This window comes from Penaeus vannamei, chromosome 5, assembly GCF_042767895.1.
Source record: "Penaeus vannamei isolate JL-2024 chromosome 5, ASM4276789v1, whole genome shotgun sequence".
NCBI classification, from domain to species: domain Eukaryota; kingdom Metazoa; phylum Arthropoda; class Malacostraca; order Decapoda; family Penaeidae; genus Penaeus; species Penaeus vannamei.
Window position 1 is genome coordinate 26,435,129 of NC_091553.1, and position 5,000 is coordinate 26,440,128.

The 5,000-nt window shown below is 65.8% G+C and overlaps 1 protein-coding gene across 9 annotated transcripts in view; it reads left to right on the plus strand.

Annotated features, from left to right (window-relative positions):
* The window catches only part of LOC113830091 (leucine-rich repeat-containing protein 70), a 391,574-nt gene that overhangs the window by 244,666 nt on the left and 141,908 nt on the right, over positions 1 to 5,000 (plus strand). For 2 of the 9 annotated variants that reach the window (XM_070121969.1, XM_070121968.1), the window contains exon 1: positions 3,995 to 4,563. The exons of the other annotated variants lie outside the window; for them this stretch is intronic. The gene's annotated coding sequence lies outside the window, so the exon portion shown is untranslated. Of the gene's footprint in view, positions 1 to 3,994; positions 4,564 to 5,000 lie in introns of those variants that run through there. 9 annotated transcript variants of the gene reach the window in all.

Below are 5,000 nucleotides of genomic sequence, written 5' to 3' on the forward strand. Positions count from 1 at the left end.
AGGAAAATTATGAAAAGAATCATAATGATGGTAATTGCAATAAGGATGATAGTTGTAATGATTATAAAAATAATAATGATAATTATATAATGATGATAATAATGATAATGCCAGTGTAGATGATGATAATAATGACCATGATGATAATAATGATAGTGATGATGAGATAAATATACTGATAATGATGATAAGATAAATATGCTGATCATGATAATAATGATAATAATGATGATGATAATAACAGATGTAGTAATAGTGATAAATATAAAAAATAATGATGATGACAATAATAATAATAATGACAATGATAACAATGAATATGATAAGAATGATGATGATGCTGATTAATTATAATAATGATAATGATGATAATAAAAATAGTAATGGAAATAACAATTATGATAATTTTGACATAAATGATAATAACAAGAATAATTATCATTATTATTATTATACTTATTATTATCATGATAATAATGATAATGATAATATAAACAATAATGCTAATGATACCAATAATCATAACAATAGTAATAGGGGGGCGAGGGGAGGGATAGGACGAGGGGGCGAGGGGAGGGATGGGACGAGGGGGGCGAGGGGAGGGATGGGGCGAGGGGGGCGAAGGGAGGGATGGGACGAGGGGAGGGGGGAGGGATGGGACGAGGGGGCGAGGGGAGGGATGGGACGAGGGGGGCGAGGGGAGGGATGGGACGAGGGGGGCGAGGGGAGGGATGGGACAAGGGGGGCGAGGGGAGGGATGGGACGAGGGGGGCGAGGGGAGGGATGGGACGAGGGGGGCGAGGGGAGGGATGGGACGAGGGAGGCGAGGGGAGGGATGGCACGAGGGGGGCGAGGGGAGGGATGGGACGAGGGGGGGCGAGGGGAGGGACGGGACGAGGGGGGCGAGGGGAGGGATGGGGCGAGGGGAGGGATGGGACGAGGGGGGCGAGAGGAGGGATGGGACGAGGGGGGGAGGGGAGGGATGGGACGAGGGGGGCGAGGGGAGGGATGGGACGAGGGGGCGAGGGGAGGGATAGGACGAGGGGGGCGAGGGGAGGGATGGCACGAGGGGGGGCGAGGGGAGGGATGGGATGAGGGGGCGAGGGGAGGGATGGGACGAGGGGGGCGAGGGGAGGGATGGGACGAGGGGGGCGAGAGGAGGGATGGGACGAGGGGGGGAGGGGAGGGATGGGACGAGGGGGGCGAGGGGAGGGATGGGACGAGGGGGCGAGGGGAGGGATAGGACGAGGGGGGCGAGGGGAGGGATGGGACGAGGGGGCGACGGGAGGGATGGGACGAGGGGGGCGAGGGGAGGGATGGGACGAGGGGGGCGAGGGGAGGGATGGGATGAGGGGGCGAGGGGAGGGATGGGACGAGGGGGCGAGGGGAGGGATGGGATGAGGGGGCGAGGGGAGGGATGGGACGAGAGGGGCGAGGGGAGGGATAGGACGAGGGGGGCGAGGGGAGGGATGGGACGAGGGGGGCGAGGGGAGGGATGGGACGAGGGGGGCGAGGGGAGGGATAGGACGAGGGGGCGAGGGGAGGGAAGGGACGAGAGGGGCGAGGGGAGGGATGGGACGAGGGGGGTGAGGGGAGGGATGGGACGAGGGGAGAGGGGAGGGAAGGGATGAGGGGGGCGAGGGGAGGGATGGGACGAGGGGAGCGAGGGGAGGGATGGGATGAGGGGGCGAGGGGAGGGATGGGAGGATGGGACGAGAGGGGCGAGGGGAGGGATGGGACGAAGTGGGCGAGGGGAGGGATGGGACGAGGGGGGCGACGGGAGGGATGGGACGAGGGGTCGAGGGGAGGGATGGGACGAGAGGGGCGAGGGGAGGGATGGGACGCGGGGGGCGAGGGGAGGGATGGGACGAGGGGAGAGGGGAGGGAAGGGATGAGGGGGGCGAGGGGAGGGATGGGACGAGGGGAGCGAGGGGAGGGATGGGACGAGGGGGCGAGGGGAGGGATGGGACGAGGGGAGGGATGGGACGAGGGGAGCGAGGGGAGGGATGGGACAAGGGGGGCGAGGGGAGGGATGGGACGAGGGGAGCGAGGGGAGGGATGGGACGAGGGGGGCGAGGGGAGGGATGGGACGAGGGGAGCGAGGGGAGGGATGGGACGAGGGGGGCGAGGGGAGGGATGGGACGAGGGGAGCGAGGGGTGGGATGGGACGAGAGGGGCGAGGGGAGGGATGGGACGAGGGGGGCGAGGGGAGGGATGGGCGGAGGGGAGGAGGAGGGATGGGACGAGGGGGGCGAGGGGAGGGATGGGACGAGGGGGGGAGGGGAGGGATGGGACGAGGGGGGCGAGGGGAGGGATGGGACGAGGGGGGGAGGGGAGGGATGGGACGAGGGGGGCGAGGGGAGGGATGGGACGAGGGGGGCGAGGGGAGGGATGGGACAAGGGGGGCGAGGGGAGGGATGGGACGAGGGGGGCGAGGGAGGGATGGGACGGTGGGGGCGAGGGGGCGAGGGGAGGGATGGGACGAGGGGGGCGAGGGGAGGGATGGGATAAGGGGGCGAGGGGAGGGATGGGACGAGGGGGGCGAGGGGAGGTATGGGACGAGGGGGGCGAGGGGAGGGATGGGACGAGGGGGGCGAGGGGAGGAATGGGACGAGGGGGGCGAGGGGAGGGATGGGACGGAGGGGGGACGAGGGGAGGGATGGGACGATTGGGGCGAAGGGAGGGATGGGCGGAGGGGAGGGGGAGGGATGGGACGAGGGGGGCGAGGGGAGGGATAGGACGAGGGGGGCGAGGGTAGGAATGGGCGGAGGGGGGCGAGGGGAGGGATGGGACGAGGGGGGCGAGGGGAGGGATGGGACGAGGGGGGCGAGGGGAGGGATGGGACGAGGGGGGCGAGGGGAGGGATGGGACGAGGGGAGCGAGGGGGGCGAGGGGAGGGATGGGACGAGGGGGGCGAGGGGAGGGATGGGACGATTGGGGCGAAGGGAGGGATGGGCGGAGGGGAGGGGGAGGGATGGGACGAGGGGGGGCGAGGGGAGGGATAGGACGAGGGGGGCGAGGGTAGGAATGGGCGGAGGGGGGCGAGGGGAGGGATAGGACGAGGGGGGCGAGGGGAGGGATGGGACGAGGGGGGCGAGGGGAGGGATGGGACGAGGGGAGCGAGGGGGGCGAGGGGAGGGATGGGACGAGGGGGGCGAGGGGAGCGAGGGGAGGGATGGGACGAGGGGGGCGAGGGTAGGAATGGGCGGAGGGGGGCGAGGGGAGGGATGGGACGAGGGGGGCGAGGGGAGGGATGGGACGAGGGGGGCGAGGGGAGGGATGGGACGAGGGGAGCGAGGGGAGCGAGGGGAGGGATGGGACGAGGGGAGCGAGGGGAGCGAGGGGAGGGATGGGACGAGGGGAGCGAGGGGAGGGATGGGACGAGGGGGGCGAGAGAAGGGATGGGACGAGGGGGGTTAGGGGAGGGATGGGACGAGGGGAGCGAGGGGAGGGATGGGACGAGGGGGGCGAGGGGAGGGGTGGGACGAGGGGGGCGAGGGGAGCGGTGGGACGAGAGGGGCGAGGGGAGGGATGGGAGGGATGGGACGAGGGGGGGAGGGGAGGGATGGGACGAGGGGGACGAGGGGAGGGATGGGACGAGGGGGCGAGGGGAGGGATGGGACGAGGGGGGCGAGGGGAGGGATGGGACGAGGGGGGCGAGGGGAGGGATGGGACGAGGGGGGCGAGGGGAGGGATGGGACGAGGGGGGCGAGGGGAGGGATGGGACGAGGAGGGCGAGGGGAGGGATGGGACGATTGGGGCGAGGGGAGGGATGGGACGAGGGGGGCGAGGGGAGGGATGGGACGAGGGGGGCGAGGGGAACGATGGGCGGAAAGGGCGAGGTGAGTGATGGGCGTGTGCGAGAGAGAGAGAGAGAGAGAAAAGAGTGAGAGAGAGAGAGAGAAGGAGGGAGAGAGAGAGAGAGGGAGAGGGGAGCAGAGAGAGGGCGCGGAGAGGGGAAGGCACACAAAGACTCACCGGCGGGCCAGGAGAGGTAGTGCGCAACTGGGGTGTGGGCGAGGGGCGGGGACACAGGGCGTGTCCCATGCCGGTGCTGGGCCTCACCTCCCCTCCCTCACTCGCTCACTCGCTCACTCGCTCCCCAGCCTCGCGTCCGCCGCTTTCGTTCCCGTCGCTTCCAGGGACGCTCGTGTGCCTACCTGGTGTGGGTGTTAAGTGTGTGCGTCGACGGAGCGTGCCCACATATACACACACACAGAGACAGACACGCCCCCTTACCCTTACTCTCAACCTCCTACACCTACACAGACACACGCACGCACACACACGCAGACACACACACACATCCACACACGGACACGCAGGCACACACACGTCAAGACACCTGCAGGTCCACACCGCTGCCGTCGGGAGTCGCACACAGGTGGGCCGGACGCTCCACCTCCGCTCGGCGACGGGCTCCAAGCTCGGCGATTTCCTCACAGGGAGTCAGGGAGCGAAGGGCAGCGCAGCGGCCCCTCGGAGAGCGCTCGCGGGAAGTGCTTTCGCTGTTCTCGCTTGCGTGGCCGAGCCCTACATGCAAGACTAACCATTTGCACAAAGGTAAGTATTCCTGCGAGAGAGACTTGTGGTTTGTGAGCGACGCGGTTGACGGTGGTTTGTGATTCGGGGGGGTGGGGAGGGAGAGGGGGGAGAGGGCGGGAATGTGGCGTTCTTGCGGCCCTCACAGAACCGCAAGTTTTCAGTGCTACGCATCGAAACAAAGATTTTGGTACTGTCTTTGATAGCCTGGCGTCGGGATGCGTGAACCAGAATACTTCGGTTGGTCGTCGGCCCCTCCCACTAGGCCGCCCTTCCCCATCCGCCAGCCCTCAGCCATATTCGCCGACCAACAAAGGAATGACGCTTCACAGATCCTGCGTCCGTCCGCCATTACCGACGCGTCCCCCTCCATCGCCATCGCCACGCCGCTCGCCCGAGCAAAACGAAATTTTCACCACAGCTTTGGTTTCTCTCAAGTATTCGGTCTTCGGCCAGGG